This window comes from Tiliqua scincoides, chromosome 4, assembly GCF_035046505.1.
Source record: "Tiliqua scincoides isolate rTilSci1 chromosome 4, rTilSci1.hap2, whole genome shotgun sequence".
Lineage (NCBI taxonomy): Eukaryota > Metazoa > Chordata > Lepidosauria > Squamata > Scincidae > Tiliqua > Tiliqua scincoides.
Genome location: NC_089824.1, coordinates 208,091,820 through 208,110,903, shown reverse-complemented (window position 1 = coordinate 208,110,903; position 19,084 = coordinate 208,091,820). Strand labels below are relative to the sequence as shown.

General features: G+C 42.5%; 1 pseudogene; it reads right to left on the bottom strand.

Annotated features, from left to right (window-relative positions):
- Positions 1-16,150: 16,150 nt before the first annotated feature.
- LOC136650808 (5S ribosomal RNA) lies at positions 16,151-16,267 on the bottom strand (annotated as a pseudogene).
- Between the last annotated feature and the right edge of the window lie 2,817 nt (positions 16,268-19,084).

Genomic DNA, 19,084 nt, shown 5'->3' with positions numbered 1-19,084 from the left:
TGAGCAGGGAGGATCTTCTTTTGTTCCCAAGATTCTCTGTGCTCAGCCTGCTTTGAAGAAGCACCAGGCAGCAGAGGTGGATCGCGGGGGGGTGGGGGCATGGGTGCGTGGCCTCCCCCAAACTGTCGCACGCTTTGGGGGTTTGCTGGCCACCTCCTGCTTCTCAGGGGACATGGAAAGAGGGCTCTCTGCTTCTTCTCCTTAGAAGCCAAAGTCACATAAGTCACCTAAGAAGAGCCCTGCTAGATGAGGCCAAAGGCAGCCCACCTAGTCCAGCTTCCTGCATCTCACAGTGGCCTACCAGATGCCTCAGGGAACATGCAGGACAACAAGAGACTAGCATCCTGGTGATGCTCGCTTGCATCTGGGTGATGAGGACTAGTGACTTTAAATGGAGATTAGGTCAGCGGTTCCCAAACTTGTTAGCACTGGGACATTTTTAAACAACACTCTTATCAGGACCCACCTAGGTTTACCAGACTTTGAAAAAGGAGATCTAGAAAGAATATTAGTAGTTATCTTGCAAACTGCAGGAACTGAGCTTTTTGCAGGGTAATTACCAACTACAGTATCCAATTTTTGAAGAGCTTGAGGCAATTAGTTATGAGATCTTTTCGTCATCTTTTGGCATCCCACCCAAAATCAAGTCAAGACCCTTCCAGTGGGTCTCAACCCACAGTTTGGGAAACACTGGATTAGATAAAACTCATGGAGGGTCTGTTCATTAAAGGTTATTGGTCAGGGTGGATAAATGAAGCCTCCACTTTCAGTCTGGCCTGAACGAGCCTCTGCCCAGAGGACCAGCAGAGGACCAGAGGACCAGTGTGGCTCTAAGACAGCTGCATTGCTTAGCATTTTGTCACCACAAAACGTGATGACAAAGGTATTGTTTTTGGCCTGTGAAGCCCTAGGTCGTCTGGGCCCTCAGTATCTCAAGGAGCATAGTTTCCCATATGTTGCCACCTCCCAAACATTTAGATCTGCCAGTGAAGCCTTCTTCTGGATTCTATCCATCTTGGGTGCTAGTACAAAACAGTCCAGTATTGTTATACCCATATTGGAGAGGGAAAGAGAGTAGTATACAACAGGCTTGCAGTATAGCCCCGTGTTGTGTCCTGGGAGTTTAGATTACTTTTAAAAAAATTATATAATTTATTTAAGACTATTTAGCTCATAAATTATTAACCTAAAAGTTGAGCACTGGTACCTCTAATATTATATATATATATATGGGATTATATGGTTACATATTATTATTGTTTGGATTATATTATTACATGGGATTTTGTTTTATGTTCAGTTCCAATTCCAAATTTAGTTTAACTTATGATTAATATTTTTTCTTTGTTTAGTTACAAATAAGGTAGTGCTCATGGCCCTCCCCCCAAACCCAAATACTGGATCCGCCCCTGCCAGGCGGTGGAGGAGGTAGAGGTTGCCTGCCACTGGGAACAGAATAACAGTGGCTCTTATCTCCTCTTGCAGTGCTGGAGGTGGAGGTAAGCGGCTCAATGTCATCCTCTTTCAGGCAGTTGGGTGAAGTGCCTGGGGAAGAGGCAAGTGCAGGGCAACGTCTGGTCTGCTAGTTTGCTGTCTTTACTCAATGTGGCTGTCTCAATCAGTCACATGGATGGGCCACCGAGGGCTGGCCCAACCATGCGGCCAATGGAAGCAGTTGCCTCAGGTAGCAGATTGGTGGAGAACACTCTTCTCTGTCTGTCTACTTGCCTCCATTGCTCTTCCTCCTTCCACTCTTTGGATTGTAAAGGGGGGGGATGGAGAGGAAGAGGAAATGTAGAGGATAGTGCTGAGCTAGAACATTGGAGAGTGGGAAGAACAGAGGCTGGCTCATTATTGGGTAACGGAATAGCATTTGGCATGCCGCCCCAGGAGGTCTTGGGTCAACCATGGGGCTGACCCTGCAATTGGAGCGTACATCAACAGCTGGTATGGTGAAAAGGTCCATATCCTTAGCGCAATGACATGGTTCTTCATCTACATGTATATAGCAGAGCTCTGGCAGTTCTAGGTTTGCTCAAAGAAAACCAACCATCTTACATCCAGCTGAACATAATTATTAACAAAGTGGCACTTGGCCAGTATTCTCCACAGCCTCATCTTATAACCTGCTCAGATTTATAAGGACTGCCTTTGTGAACTATCTAGACTTGTGGGATTCATAGCCAACAACCAGAAGCCTGGTTATTGTTGTTTGTTTTGATTTCTCATTGCTACTGGGAAATTGAAACACGGCCAAACTTTATAATAAATGTGTAATAAAGTCTATGAGTCGACGATTTTAATGCTTTCACAGAGAGACTGACTTCTCTACGTTCAAGTTGTGCCAGGACCTTTTGAATACTCAGTAATAACTGGGCAGTCCAGTCTACCAGGGCTGGTCTCTGGCATCCTGTCCTGGCAACAGCTGGAGCCTCCCTGAGTTCCTGGAGGAAGGACAGTACTGTACTATACATAAACATGAAAAAATAAATGTTTTTATTTATTCAGATCTGCAGATTCTTGTTTAATATTATACTGATAAATTTGTTGTATTTATTTGAACTATTTATATTGCTCTTTTCAGGATCATATAAGGTCCACATGTATAATGGTTGGTAGTTCATTTATCTTTTATCATTTTCATTGCAATTTTATTATTTTAATTTTCTGAATAATTTTATCATTGTTATTGTTCTACCTACTGTTAATCTATTTTGTCAGGTTCTTCTTGGATGGCAGTTTAAATACTTTGAATGTTGTTGATTTTATATTTGTTTGTCACTTCGGGTTTCTGGGTAGAAGGAAGAGAAGGATAAAAATATTAAACGGAATTGAACGAACAAGATGAGAGCTTCCTGTGTTCACACGAGAGATGCTGAATCACAGCAAAGGTCGATCATTCAGGAACTGGCTCTCCTTTCCACTTTATGCTATGGAACACGTACACGTGGTTCTTTGCCTTCTGTAGCAGCCATGGGGCCTCCCTGAATTTGCAGTTCTTTGAATCTGAGCCAAGGATTAAGGGCAAGATGTAGTTGACTTAATTGAGTCTTGTCTTTGAGCTTTTGTGTCTCAGATTTGCTCACTATAGGAAGAAGAAGAAAAAAGGAACAAGACTACAAACTGTATACAGTTGTTTAAATAATTTCTAACCCTCTGCTTCCCAAACCAGCAATGGAACAGAAGCTCTGCTTGCACAAAGGGATCAGATACCAAACTTTCTGTAAGTTAAGTGACAAGTTGTTGTTGTTAAGAATAGTTATGTTGTATATCGCTTTTCACTAAAATGTTCACAAAGTGACTTACAGAGAAAATCAAATCATTAAGGGCCCAATCCTATCCAAGTTTCCAACTCTGGTGTAGCCACAATGCAGCCTCACAGTAACGGAACATACATCCCCATAGCTTGAGAAGGTCTGAGGGACTTTCCCTCCACCACAGGATGCAGCGCATACCTCACTGGAATAATTGCACCAGAGCTGGAAAATTGGATAGGATTGGGCCCTAAATTGTCCCTGCAAACAGCGAGCAGTCAGCTCTGCGGGCCAGTGGACAATGGATCAGCTCCAGTATCAGGAGGGAGTTGAAATGAGGTGGGGTGGAAGCAATGGGGTGGTGATAGGGCAGGGAAGAGAGTGGATCAGGACTGGAAAGGGGGCGTGTTTATCAGCACTGAATCCTAACCCCTTCCTGACCTCAATCCCCTGACTGGGGTCCAAGTGGACTTGCACCCGTTATGGTACTGGCGCAGGTTTGAGTAGGTTCAGGTGGCCTTGCACAGGCTTACCCCAGGGCAATGGAACAAATATTCCCTTACTCCAAGGAAGCCTCCTGATGTTGAAACTTCCCCGCAGGATACAGCAGGAAAAACTTTGGAACGCAAGGAATTCCATTGGATTGGGCTGCCAATGACTGTACAGATGTATTATACGGAAATGGGAAACCTCTCTGGAAGTGCAAGTATGGGATTGTACAAATTCCTATCCTAATTCACAGCTGCAGTCACTTTCTTCTTACAAAGCAGTGGAATGGCATTTGTCCATATTTGTCCCTCCCTTCTTCTCCCCCCCTCCCCATTGCCTATTTTAGATTGTAAGTTTCTTGGGAGCAGGGAGTTGACTATAAAGTTGCCTATATTTTATTTTGTTTAATGATCTTATTGCGCTGTGTTTTTTGTTATGTTCATCAGCCATCCTGAGAACTATTTTGATAATGGAAAGGTATGTATTTTCTTCAGTAAAGGTATAATGTAATTCTGTAAGGTACCAAGTGTGTCCATGGTATGGTGTAAATCAGGGGTGTCCAAAGTTTTTGGCAGGAGGGCCACATCATCTCTCTGACACTGTGTTGGGGGCCGGGGGGAAAAAAGAATTAATTTCTATTTCAAATTTGAATATATTTACATAAATGAATATATTAAAGATGAACTTACATGACTGAATGAAGGTCTTGCAATAGCTCAAGTCCTATAAAAGGCCTTGCACAAAGCAAGGCTGGCCTTTCCTTTGCTGCTGCTACTGCATCACAGACGTGAAACAGTAAGCAGTGGAGGGAGCCCTTAGTGCTCTGTTTATACTCTACTGGGTTATCCAGGTCTAGGGTCAAAGGTCACTGTGCCTCAACGTGAGAGGTCAAACAGTTGCCCTTACGCTGAGAGCAGTTGCATTGGGCCAGTGTGGGCTCCAGCAAGTCTCTGGAGGGCCAGAGGCTCATTGGAGGGGGCTCCCTGAGGGCCACATTGGGAGTCCTCGAGGACCACAAGTGGCCCCAGGGCCAGGGTTTGGGCACCCCTGGTGTAAATCAACAACTTGATGTGTGTTTATTTATTGGTTTTATATCCCACTCTGTGTCACGAGCTCAGAATGGCTTTAAAACATTTTAAAAATGTCCAAAAGTCTTCCAGGTTGGAGGGGAAACGGAAGGCATATATCATAGACAATAGTTCTCCAAAACAAACTCATCAGAAAACACACATATCTATTGCAACAAGTCTGGTTGTGCTGTTGGGAGCCCCCATTCTGTCAAAAATAAGAGGAGCCAGGTACAAAACTCCGTGCAGCTTGAAGTACTGTAGAAACTTGCAAGACAAACTGAACTTATCTTGTCTATGCAAGACGGAAAAATAATGTAAGGCACCAAGAATATCGAAGCAGTATTATCCAGGAGAATGAACCTCTGTGCCATTAGAAGCACCAACAGCCACAGTGATATTGCAGTAATTCAGGGGTCACAGAGCCAGTTGGGTTCCACCTGGTCTTATAAAGCTGCTGGCTTAGGCCTAGGTGACGTGAGAAAAGCAGATAAGTAGTTCTGTTGTACTGCAAGTAAGTCAACCCCAGTAATTCTCGAGCACCGTAATGAGAAGGCTTCCTTCCATCCTTTATGGCCTATGCTTCCCCTATTCTTCTATTCCATTATTTGTTAGGGAAAATGAGCATGAAATTCACAGATGTGCTTTTGATGTGTATTTATGAGAGAAAACGGAGAAGATGCCTGCTGGGATTTCAATCAATTATCAATCAGTAAATCTATCATCATCATCATCATCATCATCATCAATAATAATTATTATTATTATTATTATTATTATTATTATTATTATTATTATTATTATTATTGTTGTTGTTGTTGTTGTTGTTGTTGTTGTTGTTGTTGTTGTTGTTGTTGTTGTTGTTATTATTATTATTTATGAGAGCAAGCACAATTTCGGTCTTGTATTTCTGCGGGCATGACTGTAACAGATTCATTATTGTTGTCCCTGCTGCTGCAACTGTTGTTTTTATTTATTTATTGCCATCAATGTACACAGAGCTTTTTCCTTTGTGAGTCTTGACTTCTCTTCTTACAAAAGATTTTAGTGACTGGATACCAGCACTCTGTGCTTCCATTGTTAACAAATGGAGATGCAAATACTGTATTGTCTTCATTTCTAGGCTCCTGGAGGGTGAGTCCCATTGATATGTTAATACAGTCCTTTCTTAGATTTTCTGTAGCCTAAGAATGTAGAAGTTTTAGCATTAGGGACAGTGGAAGAGAGCAACACAAAGAAGATACAACTTCTGTATGGAAATTAGATATTTTCCACGAACAGGAACACATGGACTGAGAAGCTGGGGTGGTGGCAACAACCCACTTTCATAAAACAGTGTATTTAATAAACACATATTTGAGGTCAAGTAATAAAATGTATGTATTTATTCTGTGTTTTAACCCATTTCTCAGGCAACACGCTTCAAGAGCCTAACAATGAAGAATTAAATAAAAGCGTGAAATCCTATCACATGAGACAGCATCCATAAAACCTGCAATGGAATTGTAATGGTTGTGTCAGGATTCCTAATTAATTAATTGTTTGGAAAGGATTGCTTCAATCTCAGTCTGATAGGAAGAGACACAGAGGGTAAAATTAAACATCTGCAAACAGAATTGTACAATATATAGCCACCAAAGCATTTTTAAAAAATCTTATTTTTATGTTGTTGTTATTACTCACTAATCAACAATAGAAAGGACTAAAACAACATTGCACAATAGTAAATAGCTATTGCCGCATAAATACAGGATCATTGTGTTTTAAATGTTGTTCCTGCTATTCACCAATCAATCAGTCTGTTCTATTCTCTTCTATTTATATTTTATCCATTTGATTTTACTTTCTGTGTTTCATTCATAGAATTAAAATTGCCGCAACACTTTGAAAGCAATCAATCAGTTAGAAGACCTCACAACTATGTTTCAAACTAAGAACAGGTTAGAACAGCTATCTGACTCAACCCTTAACCAATTATTGCATATTTTTATTTATGTTTGTGTACAGTGCCATCAGTATACATGGCACATTACAGAATGACATTGGCAAAAACAGACTGGTCTCTGCCACCAAACAGCTTACAATCTGAAATAGCCAATGTGGGAAGCGACCAAAGGAGGAGGAGAAAGAGACAAGGGCAGAGAGAGGTAAATATGCGCCAATGCAACTACAGGTACAGGTGTACCCCCGTATCCCTGGGAGTTCCATTCCGGAACCTTCCACGGTTAAGTGAAATAACTGATACGGGCAAACTCTACCCCTCCGCCCTCCAGAGGCGAAGGGAGCTACACTCCCCTTGTCTCCAGAGGGTTGTGTGAGCCCAGCAGAGTACGTTCATGGCCTCTGCCAGACTCAGACTGAGCCTTATAGTAAAAAAAAAAAAGTCACTTCTGGTTTTTCAAAAAATAGAAGTGAATTTTTTTTCTACTTTAAGGCTCAGTCTGAGCCCAGCAGAGGCTGCAGACAGATGTGTGCGGCCTCTTCTGGGCTCAGATGACCCACCGGAGGGGAAGTGAATCTTGATCCTTGGATAAGTGAATTCATGGATAAAAGATTCCTGGATACAGGGATAACAAGTGGGAGTGAATGTGTGGGCTGAAATCCAATATATCAGTGGTCCTCAAACAGGTGTGGCTCCCTGGCCAGGGGAGCCGCTGAAGGCTCGTGAAAAACTTGCCACCCTATACAATGTATAGGATTGCAGCCCTAATGCGGAGCCACAGCCAATGACCCAGTAGATCATGGAAGCCAGTGCTTTTTTTGTAAAAAAAAAAAAAAAAAAAAAAAAAAAAGGTGCAGGAACTCACGACTTGTTAATCTTTTATTTTTATTTATTTATTTATTTTTAAATTGATTTAAAATTATATATATATATATATATATATATATATATATATATATATATATATATATATATATATATATAATATGTATATAAGCTGTCAGTTGAAAAGGTTTGGGAACCACTGCTATACATTTTTCCTCAGAATTAAGCCCCACTGTGTTCAATGGGGCATGCTCCGATAAACGGCAGCTCAAAGAAGTAAGCCAAAGGTCAGACTTAAAGGTAGGCAAGTTTGCAGAGGCCTTGAAAGAAAAAAGAAAGGTTCACAAAAGATTCCATGCAGAGGGCAAAAAAGAAGGAATGTCTCAGTAAGGTACAACTTTAAAAAAATAAAAATAAAAGCAGTTGAGCATTACTTGCCACATGTAGAAACAGGCCTTCTCAGTAGTTGGCATCCTTCAGTCTCGGAAGACTATGGTGTCACGCTCTGAATGGAGGTTCTGGAACAGAGTGTCCTGTCCAGTGCACGAAGCCTGGGTAAAGTAGGTATGGAGGATAGGCTGTTACCCATGCAGCAAATCCCCCCTCTCCACGTCGCTGAAATGGTCCAATGGAAAGCAGAGGCCAATACAGCTGGTTCCAGCGGCATCGCAGGAGTTGCCAGAACGTGACTGTGTTCAGCCATGAACTGCCTCAGGGACTCCGGCTCCGGATTTTGCCTCGAGGTTGACTCCTGAAGCCTTTTCCATAACTGGATGTAGCCACAAGGCAGTGGAGGTTTGGGATCAGAGTTTTCCTTCTCTCAGATGAGCTGCCTTCCCAGGCTGACGAGCCCCATCTACCCGGTGGCTGTTTAGTCGCCTCTTACGACAAGTACAGCCAAACTGAGGGCCTATTCTTATCCCCAGCCCCCTATCTATCCTATGAGCCACTACTATCTCAGTAGTGGCACCAATCTTATAGAGCAGGGGTCTCCAAACTTTTTGGCCAGAGGGCCACATCAAATATCTGGCATGGTGTAGAGGGTCAGAAAAAAATTTAAATATAAAATTTATATAAATAAGAGATGGAATTTAGATGAGTGAATGAATGGGCTCATTCATTCAATCTCTCTGGCCCTTAAAACACCCTCCAGATGCATCCAGAGCACAGCTCCAATCATGTTCGGTCAAGTGGGCCGGAGGCTTTGAGAGGAGAAGAGCCTGGCTGCGGGCCAGACAGAGCCTCGACGCAGGCCGCGTCTGGCCCCCGGGCTGGGGTTTGAAGACCTCTGTTATAGGGCCAAAAGACGTAGCCTTTTGTTCACAAATTTTTTTAAAATTAGGTGTCTGTGGGTTTTTATTGGGATGTCATAAGGATTAGATTTTATAGGCCTTGCCCTTTCTTAAAAGATGGCTGCTGCTGCTGGTCTGTGTCTTATTTGTAACACTTTAAGGTTGTTTGAGTGTTTATATCTGCAATATTTTAAAGTTGTTTGAAAGTTGTGAACCATAGTTTTAGATGTGATTTTTATGGCTCTGTAAGCCACTTTGGGTGCCCTTTGGGGAGAAAAGCAGAATACAAAATGAGTAAATAAATACCAGTATGTTAAAATTATACCTAGCAAACATGCTGGAATAAAAACAAAAACGAAGTCAAAAGCCAATGTATATACTGTATCTTTTGAGACAGCTGTTTATGTGTAACCGCTTTCCACACTACCATTTTAAAAGGATGTAAAACAATTAAAACTAGCGACATCCATTTGGAATGGTTGGAATATAAAAATTCCAATAGATATGTATGAGATTATGCATATATATCTATTTACTATATATCCTCCAATGTTTCTTCAAGGAAACACCAGCAGTGGCATGAATTAAAAAACAGTTTCATTTGCCAACTTGACATCTGGATTGGTTTCTTAATTTTGGGTTGGATAAGATCACCTCACTACCCAGAGGAAAGTGCCATTTGTATCTTGTTTCTCTGTAAATATGATCAAAGGGCTAATGAGGGAGGTTCTTGGTTTTGCAGAAGACACAGAGAGTGAGAGACAGCCAGAGGAGGGTGGAGGAGAAGAATTCACATGGGATACCATTATATCTACATGACAACCCACTAGAGGGAATAAAGGTATCATTTTTAACTTACTCTCTTTTCTGAAATTCTCCTGCGGTTGTGATGAAAAAATGAAATGGATGCATTTCAAAAGTAAACTCTGATTGTACAAAAGTATTTGTTTGCTGGTCTAATTGTTTGGGAGCCTTAGAAATTGACAGAGCTGGAGATACTGGTCATTTCCTCCTGGGAGCTATTTTTAAGTAGGATTTGCATACTGCCACGCAACAATGCCCATTGCAGCTCAGCAGTGACAAAAACCACACTTGAATGAGGCACAGAGCTGGCATACAAAGGCCATTTAGAAATATGGCAACTTGGAATGTTGATACAAATAGTGTTTCACTTTTGGGGAGAAGTGCTTAGGGGAAATCCAGTTTTAAGAACTACAACCTGATTACCGAAATATAGAAGTGAGTGTTGCAGTGACTGCCACGCTTCCCAAAAAGTACAAAGCCTGCTGCCAGGCTGAGAAAAAAGGCTATTTTGAAGAATGAAGAGTTGTCATCCTACTCAATCCTACTCACACTTACCCAGGAGTACATCCCATTTACTATCATTGCTCAGAGCATACACATAGTAGCCTGTTAAAAGTACAGATCTATAACATTTGCCCAAATGCAGTCATATACCATGGCAGCATCAAGTCTAATATATCAAAAATAAAATATTGAAATGAATGGGAACCCACCTGAAATTGGCTCGCAACCCAGTTTGAGAAGCACTGATCTACAGCCCTCCTTCCCCAACTATTTTACTCTGAATTTCAGTGTCATTTTCAGTTTTGTTTGTATGGATTGTACTGTTGTGCAATCGCAGATAAACTGAAGCTCTGCATTATGAGAAGCCTTGCATTAGCGCCAGAGTTGTGGAACAGCACTAACAGCCCAATCCTATGGGTGCATTATGCTGGCAGAATGCATATTCCGCCAGCATAATACACTTTGTGGCTGCCATTCCTGGATGCACGCACACACCAAAACCCACAGATAACACAGGCCTACAAAATTGAAGGTCAGAAAAGTTTTTCCCAAATTTTATGGTGGTTTGATATGAATTTGGGGTGCCGATTTAAAAAATGGCATCTGTTTTGCCCTATCGCATCTAGTTTTGGAGATATAGTATAGCAGCCTCATTAGTGAATGGTTCAAGCAGCTTCCTCATGAGGAAGCCATGGTGTAGTCTTCCTCATGAGGAAGCTGCTTGAACTATTCACTAAAGAGGCTATGCTGTGTCTCCAAAACTAGACGTGATAGGGCAAAACGGATGCCATTTTTGGAATAGGCACCCCAAATATACCCAGGAATTGGTGTAACGTTTAAGGAAGCAAAATGTGTGTTGGCCTGTGTAATTGAATCTATGGGCTTGGGCCATGAGGAACTCTGGACACAACCAGAATTGTCTTCTGGGCATGTCCTGAAGTGTTCTGAGGCCCAGAGAGGCCGCGCACAGCCTCTCCGGACCTCAGTAAGCCTTCTGGATCCAACTGGAAGGCACTTCCATTCCCCGGAAGGTGCTGGGATGTCCTCCGTGGGCCCTCCAGCCACAGGTGTAAAACCCGTGTTGGGTCAAAGCTGAACCCACAGATAAAGAAGACCCACTATATTGGCATTCTTACAGTTGACTTTTGTGGGAAACCTTAATGAAACAGATTAACCCTTTTACACACCAGTATCCCCCGTACTCTGATCTTTCATAGGCAGTCTGAGGAGATTTTAACTATGAACACTTCTGAACGTACTAACATGTATAACATTGTATTATCTCTGCTGTCACATTTTCACCTCAGGTTTCCTAAATGAGGGGAGCTCTAAATCCTCTACTAACACAACAGTCTTGCGAGGTACATCAACATTATCCCCACACTTCAGGTGACCCTGAGAGAATATTGGCTTGCTTGGTGCCATCTGTTTCATTAACTTCCCAAATCCAACCTTTTTTCCTTTTATGACTTTGTTTGTTGACTTTATGGTCCTTGCTCTCCGTGCACACTCAGCTGCTGCTGTAGACAATGGGCATGGAGAGGTGGAACATGGCAGTCCTGTCCATTACATCCCACACTGTCTCCTTGCTCACCCTCCATGTAGGTCTTCTTTAACCTGGAGGAGTCTTCCGCAACAGTTCTCGGCCCCAATTCAATGTGCGGCTTCTAGCCCCGTCACAAGTCGGTTGGTCCTGTCTTGAACTGCTAGTGAGCTACCACTTTGCACACAAGTCTGGAGTAAATTTTGTTATTGTAATAGAACTGCTGAGCCTCTGAACTACGTGGCCCGTGCTGTGACCTGTGTGGCTCTGACTTGAACAGCATGGGAGAGGTCTTGCTAGAGGGAGGAGAGCTTGGAACAAGGAGGAAATCAGCAGGACTAAGAGAGTGAGAGAGCGAGCCTGAGAGTCAGTTTGGGAGGTGTAGTGAAGGCCCAGCAAAGAGCTGGAATGCAAGGTTCTTACTTGCTGATGGTAGCTTGTTGTTGCGAGCCATAGAAGGGCTAGTGCACTATTCCACCTGTGAGTGCTGCTATTGGACTGGCAGCCACAGAGGTCCAGTTAAAGACTTTGTTTTCCACCCTTTGGGGAGGTCCTCATCTTACATCCCAGCCTCAGGTCACTGCAGTCCTTTATGGCTTACCTACCCTATTAAATCATCTGTGCCGTTAGCCAGGTGTCAGTGTGAGTCTGGAAGCCACCACTGTGAGCATAGACAAGACTGTTAATACTGAAGGGCCTCCAGTCTTAGTTGCACAGAAAGTCTCCTGATTTGTCCTTGCAGTACATAAATGTATTCGTCTGCCAGAAGAGAAGATCAGGAGAGATCAAGGTGTACCTTGCTCCAGATTCATGTATAACAAGGAAGAAATAAAATAGAGCGCTAGATGAGTTGGGGAAAGGGCACCTTGACCCTGAAATATCAGTGAATGGAATTATGCTCCTACAACATGTTGCCAAAAATAGTTTATAGATCTGAAATCCTTCAGGTGTTGTAGCATACCTTCCAGGGACTCTTGAAGGCCAGAGTGTGCATTAGTCCACTTCCTCTAGCAGCCTTCTCTGTGGCAAACGCATTCCACCTCTTCAGCTAGTTCTCTTGTATAGCCTTTTGCACACCTGCAGAGACCACCCAGCAGAATTCCTCACACTTGTGGGTCAAGATATAATGCAAAGTGGGTTAAGGAAGCACTCTACTATATCAAGGACTCCTATTTAGTAAAGTGATTCTACACTGTGAATCGCTGACAAGGGAGTGCTCCTGAAAGCCATTCATTTTGGAATGCATAACTTGAAAAGTAAGAACACAGGTTTATAACCTGCAGGATAGAGTTATAAAAATATGGTGTGATTTAATTGCCTGCACAATATACTGCATTCTTTACTTTTCTGCTTTACGAAGGACATCTGTTCTTCTTTATGGTAGTGACATATCCTCCAATTCACAGCTAAAAATAGGGATCCTCTTGTATCAGCTCAGTTCTCATTCCAACAAAGCTCTATGTCACCTGTGTAGTATATTTGTTTCTCAGCAATCACCAATCTTCTCCTGATTTTAACAAGCAGGTACAGTTTCGGCATCAGGTTGCTGGAAATCCTGGGGCAAAGAAGGCACTCTAAGCCTGCCCCCCAAAGGGGGCACTGGTGCTAACGCTTCAAGGGTTAGGGTCAGGCTGGCCAGGTGGGACTTCCAGTGAGTATGGGCCCTTGGGCAGTGCCCCACCTGGCCAACCTCTGTCACCCTCTGTTCAGCAGACTGCTCTTTTGATGAAAGATACATCTGGAAAACATAAATGTCCTGTAAGAGGTTATCGGCAGCTGCAGTGTTTGACATGGCAGGCTGTGCATTGTTCTTTAATGTGCATGTGCATTTATATACAGGTGCACTACTAGATATAATCATCACCCTCTCACTCCAAGATTTTGTTTCCAGAGATCCTGGGGGATGGAAAGAACCCTGAAAATGACAATTTTAAAAACTCATTTATAATTTTTTTTAACAATCTCTAAAGTCAAAAACAGAGCAAAACAACAAGACTGATTTACCAGGGACAATTACCAAAAAAAACAGGTAAATAAGGACTACACCTCCGTTTTGCTCCCCCCCCCAGCCAGAATGACTCTGAAGGGGAGGGGCTGCTTGCACGCTGCAGTGAGGCTCCCTGCAAAACTTAGTGCTTTGCACCCCCTCTAGCTACACCACTGATAGGGACACATCCAGATAACTGTTGACCTTTATACATATAGGGAGAGAACAGCTATTGCTATTGCTCTTTTTTCTCCCCAAATTGCCTTGCTGCACCCTGAATCATGTTGCTGTTGAATGACTTTAACAAATTGGTGCTGGTTTATCTAGTATTCTGCTGCAGCCTGAGATCCTTTGGCACCAGAATCTATCATTCTAAAATTAACTTACCCCTTTTAAAAGCCATGCCAAGCTCACAGTCATAAGAGATAAAGTCAGTGTGAGGGTGTTAGGAATCTTGCAAAATTCACCTTGATGACCAGACTTTGGCAGGTGAGTAGAGTCTGGAGCAATACCGCTGGAGATCAGCAATGGTGGGGGGAGACCACCCAGCACTACTTTTTAAGCCATTTCTTCCAATGTTGCATATACGCAACAGGGACCAAATGTGTACATCTATGGGCCGGGCAAAAATGGGTTAAGTAGAAATATTCCTATGTGAAGAACAAGCTCTCATGGTTTAAATGAAAATGATCACAAATTTTAAAACCTGTGTTGTCTTGAATAAAGAACAATCTTGGGTGATGGGGTGCTACCACTGCTTTACCTGGCCTAACTGCATTGCTGTTTACGTCCACAGCCCCCCAATTCACATTAACATCTCTTCACATGTTAGGAGAAGGTGTCTGCACATGAGGCTTTTTTCAGAATCCTGCTGCATTTACCACCACATGCTAGAGCAGCATATCTGCTTGTAGGAAAAAGGTTACATGGGAAATGGGCCGCAGCATGAACTTAGAATGTCAAATATTGGAGGTTCTGTATCATGGGAAAATATCTTTTGTTTGCCCAGCATGGTCAGTTTAACTCTACAATATTTCACAGTATACAATGAGGACAGTCTTGCAGAAGACCAACAGATTGCTCACATTTTGTGGGTTCCAGTAGTTTCTGAGTGTATGTCCTCCTATCATTTGTGCACACCAGTGACTAAGACATGGCCACATAGAGAAAGGAGGGTCGTCTGAGCATGACACTATTTTAAAATACTTAAAAAAAATGTTTTATTTTGGGCTGAGGGAGGCTAAAGATGTGTTCTTACTCAGCAAAAGGCTAAGAAAAAAGATTAAATACGATGCTAAACTGGCAGTCACCAAAATAACGACTTTATCAAGATTACAATTTGTGTTTAGCCATTTTTGTTAAGCACTATTGTGCAAACATTTGAATGCTCGAGAATAATAAAGGTGAAAAGGTAATTTAGTGCAAATTAAAAGATGTCTGTTGTCTAGTGTGTTCCCTGAAGCATTTGGTGGGCCACTGTGAGATCTAGGAAGCTGGACTAGATGGGCCTTTGGCCTGATTCAGGGGGGCTCTACTTATGTTCATACTGATTTTTTAAATGCTCCTAAAATGTCACCAGTGGGAAAGGTCATGGTGAAGGTGCATCAGAGTGGTGTGGTGCAGGTGGTGCTAGATTCACCCGCTTGATGGGTGCTGCGCATATTAAAGCCACACCTCCTAAAAAGACAGACACATAGTTTGAGGTAGCAGGGCAGTTCCATGCTATCCAAAGCAGGTGGGAGATGGTCTAGCTCACCACTCTCCTGTTCTCCACAGATCCATTCCACCCCCTCCTTTTCAAATGCAGTGGGAACCTTGGAGTGGTGCTTTATGTTGCTACAGAGTAGCAGGAGGGCTCAGGGGGAGAAGCTGTCTCCACTTATCTTTGCCTGATAAGTCACTGCTTCAGGCTACCACCTCAGTTCAGTTAGCTCTTAGCCTGGTCCTGACCTACAAAATCACTCTCACAGAGAGCAAGGGGAGGGCCGTTCCTGCTTTAAATGACTCTAAAACAGTATTAGGCAAATTCATGGAGGAGAGTAGGTCAGTCAGTAGCTATTAGCATGAGAGCTAAGCAAAGCCTCCATGTGCCAAGGCAGTATACCTCTAAACACCAAATACTGTTGAAAAACAACTGGCATTGCCTTCATGCCCTGCCTGTGAATTGCCCAAAGGCACCTGTCCATCCATGATGGAAACAGGATGCCGGGCTAGAAGGATCTTGGATCTGATGCAGCAGGGCTCATGTTACATTATTGAAAAGGCTGGAGCTTCCTCTCAGGAATGATTTTTCTTTGAGCAACATTTTGTACACAGTATTCTCATTGCCAGACTTCAAACAGTGTTTTTAGAAAAGCCCAGTATCCTTTGTGGTGCAATAACATGATGTAAAATGTTCTGATTGATTGGTTGGCAACCTTCAGTCTCGAAAGACTATGGTATAAGCCTACAGCACCCAGTATTCCCAGGCGGTCTCCCATCCAAGTACTAACCAGGCCTGACCCTGCTTAGCTTCCGAGTTCAGATGAGATCAGGCATCTGCAGGGTAACAGTTGCTGTTCTGATTGGTGAGGCAGTGGTTATGGTTGGCAACCTTCAGTCTCGAAAGACTATGGTATAAGCCTACAGCACCCAGTGTTCCCAAGCGGTCTCCCATCCAAGTACTAACCAGGCCTGACCCTGCTTAGCTTCCAAGATCAGACAAGATCAGGAATGTGCAGCTGTTCTGATTATTATTATTATTATACCACTTTTCAACTAAAAGTTCACAAATCGGTTTACAGAGAAAAATCAAATGACTAATGGCTCCCTGTCCAGAAAGGGCTCACAATTTAATAAGATGCAGAAAAACCAGCAGACAGCCTCTAGAAAAGACACTGCTGGGGTGAGGTGGGCTAGTTACTCTCCCCCTGCTAAAAAGAGGAGCACCCACTTGAAAGAGTGCCTCTTACCCAGTTAGCAGGGGTTAACTGTTTATAATACCAAATGTTCATGCTAGCCAATAAATGCAGACACTTGGCCTGCCTAACTAACTAAGAGACCAATCCCATGTACTGTACTATAGTAGATATAGTAGTGAAATTACTGCCAAGTAATCAAGCTCCAATTCTCACTTTGCCTGATCTCCGGGTCAATCAGAGGGCAGAGCCTTTCAACTCTGAACAGTTTCCTTTCTCAGCTGAGCTGTTGCTCAGCTCAGGCAGGCACCTCCTTAGTTGCTCTAGTTACTTTCCAGGGACATTCCAGCGAAAGTTAACCTTTTATTCTCCTTCCTTCTGCTTGGCAAATGCTGCAAAGCAGGTCTGTTCTTTGAAACACCAGGATGGGACCCTCCTTCCCAGGCTACAATTCAGTGCACCATTACTTAAGAATAACACCCATGGAAAGCAGTGGGTCTACTTCTGAGTAAAAAGGGTTGCAAATATCTCATCTCTCTGCTGTGAATTGAATTGCACACTCTCAGTTATGGGTTGTATGTAGAGCTTCTGGCTTAACACACCAGACACCTTAAAGGTGGATTTGATTCATGGTTCTCCTGCAGTGGTTCCCAACCTTTTTCACTTGTATATCCCTTGGCAGCCCATTTCCATAAATTGTACCCTTCATATTAGCAAAATGTTTGTAATTAGTAAGACAAGCCCTCATCTCCTCCATATGAAAGCCCAGACTTCATGTATTCACCACATATTTTCTCTTTTCATCTGTTTGAAGAACAGAAGACCCTGCCCTTGCACTGTTTTGCGTCAGAAGTGTGCTGAGAAATTCTGGGTGATTGATCACTTTCCATATTATGTTTCAGCTTTTTTACTGTGATGGTTTTCAATCACTGGTTCATAGATGAATTGATGACCAAAAACTAGCTATTGGTGGGGCTTTCACAGCCAACTAGCTACCTCCCTTCCTGCCTTGCTAGTCCTTGCAAGGCATTCTGGAGCATGGCCTGCCTTTTTCTGCCATTATTTCATTCTTTTTCAATTACCCCTAAAGGTCCTGTTGAGTGTCCCTGGGAGTATGTGAATACCAGGTTGGCAACCACTGTTTTACTGGTATGTAGTTTACAGTGCACTTACTCTGATAGTGTTTACAAAAAGGTGGTGGAGACCAGAAACGTATCAAAAAATGTACCAAAAAAGAATAAAAATGTATTTTATGATCTTTTACTATGTTTTTAATAAATTAGAGACTACAGTTCTTAGGTAACAATTAGTGGTAGGTTATTTTTCAGAATCTGGCCTCGGGTAAAATCAGACAAAACTGTAGTCAGACACCCCCCTAAGTTTAACCCCTGACTTATCCAAGGGTCATAGAAAATTCCATGATTGTTGGCTCAAAACCTGCCCTCAATTTATCTGTGGGGTCGACTTATAGGCAAGTGTCTGCGGTGTATCTAGTCAGAGGTAGTCCCACTATAGTCAATGGGGCTTACTCCCAAATAAGTGTGGATAGGATTGCAACCTAATTAACTTTCTTTCTTTCTAATCCTTAAAGTCAGGATTATTTCTAGTAGGTGTTACTTTTATAAAATGTTGACTGCCTTCTTCCTCTTCCCACTTCCTCTTTTGATGACACAGTAAAAAAACCCTGGACAGCAAGTAATCATTAAAAGAAGCTGCAGCTCTTAGCACATTTGTGCATGTTGTACTTTGAGAATTGTTTAACTAACAGTTCGTGTTGGATGTATATATGATTCACAAGCCCGTGCACTGCTTGTTAAATACTTGACTCCTGGTGTGAAAATAAAGGCTGTGTCCCTATTTTCCCCCATCTCCTTAATCTTCCTAGTTAGTGTTCTGGGGTGATCACATGTATGTGATGTGATCCTATTTTGCTGTTTAGAAAAAAAACAAAAATTCAGTTTTCAATTTACTTCCAAGTCATATTACTCTTCCTCTGTTCGGTTGCCAGATCTTGCATGAACACTTATAATTCTCTTGCTTTTTAACTTTAATTAGTACTAGGCTTACTACCTTTTCTTTACTGATCCTGTTCCTATGCTGTTAATTGCAGTCTGGCACAGATAAATTAATCTGATGAAGTGTCCCACCCCCATTTCCATGCCAGAAAAAGCTTCACCTGCTTAATTTAATTTCTCTGAGGCAGGAGAGCCAGTGCAAACAAAAAAAAAAGGAGGCAACCCTAATTAATGCTACCAGTATGGTATAGTTGTGGCTGTTGAATTTGGATTTTGAAAGCTGAGCTCAAATCCCTGCTGATCCATAATGCTGAGAAGTTATTCTCAACAAATCATTATCTTTTAGCTTAGCCTACCTGACAGGGTTGTTGTGAAAAATCTAATTAAGTAAAGAAAACTGTTGAGTAGTGATTTACATCTGTGGTTTCCCACTTGATGCTGCAGTAATAATTGTGCATGCATGTG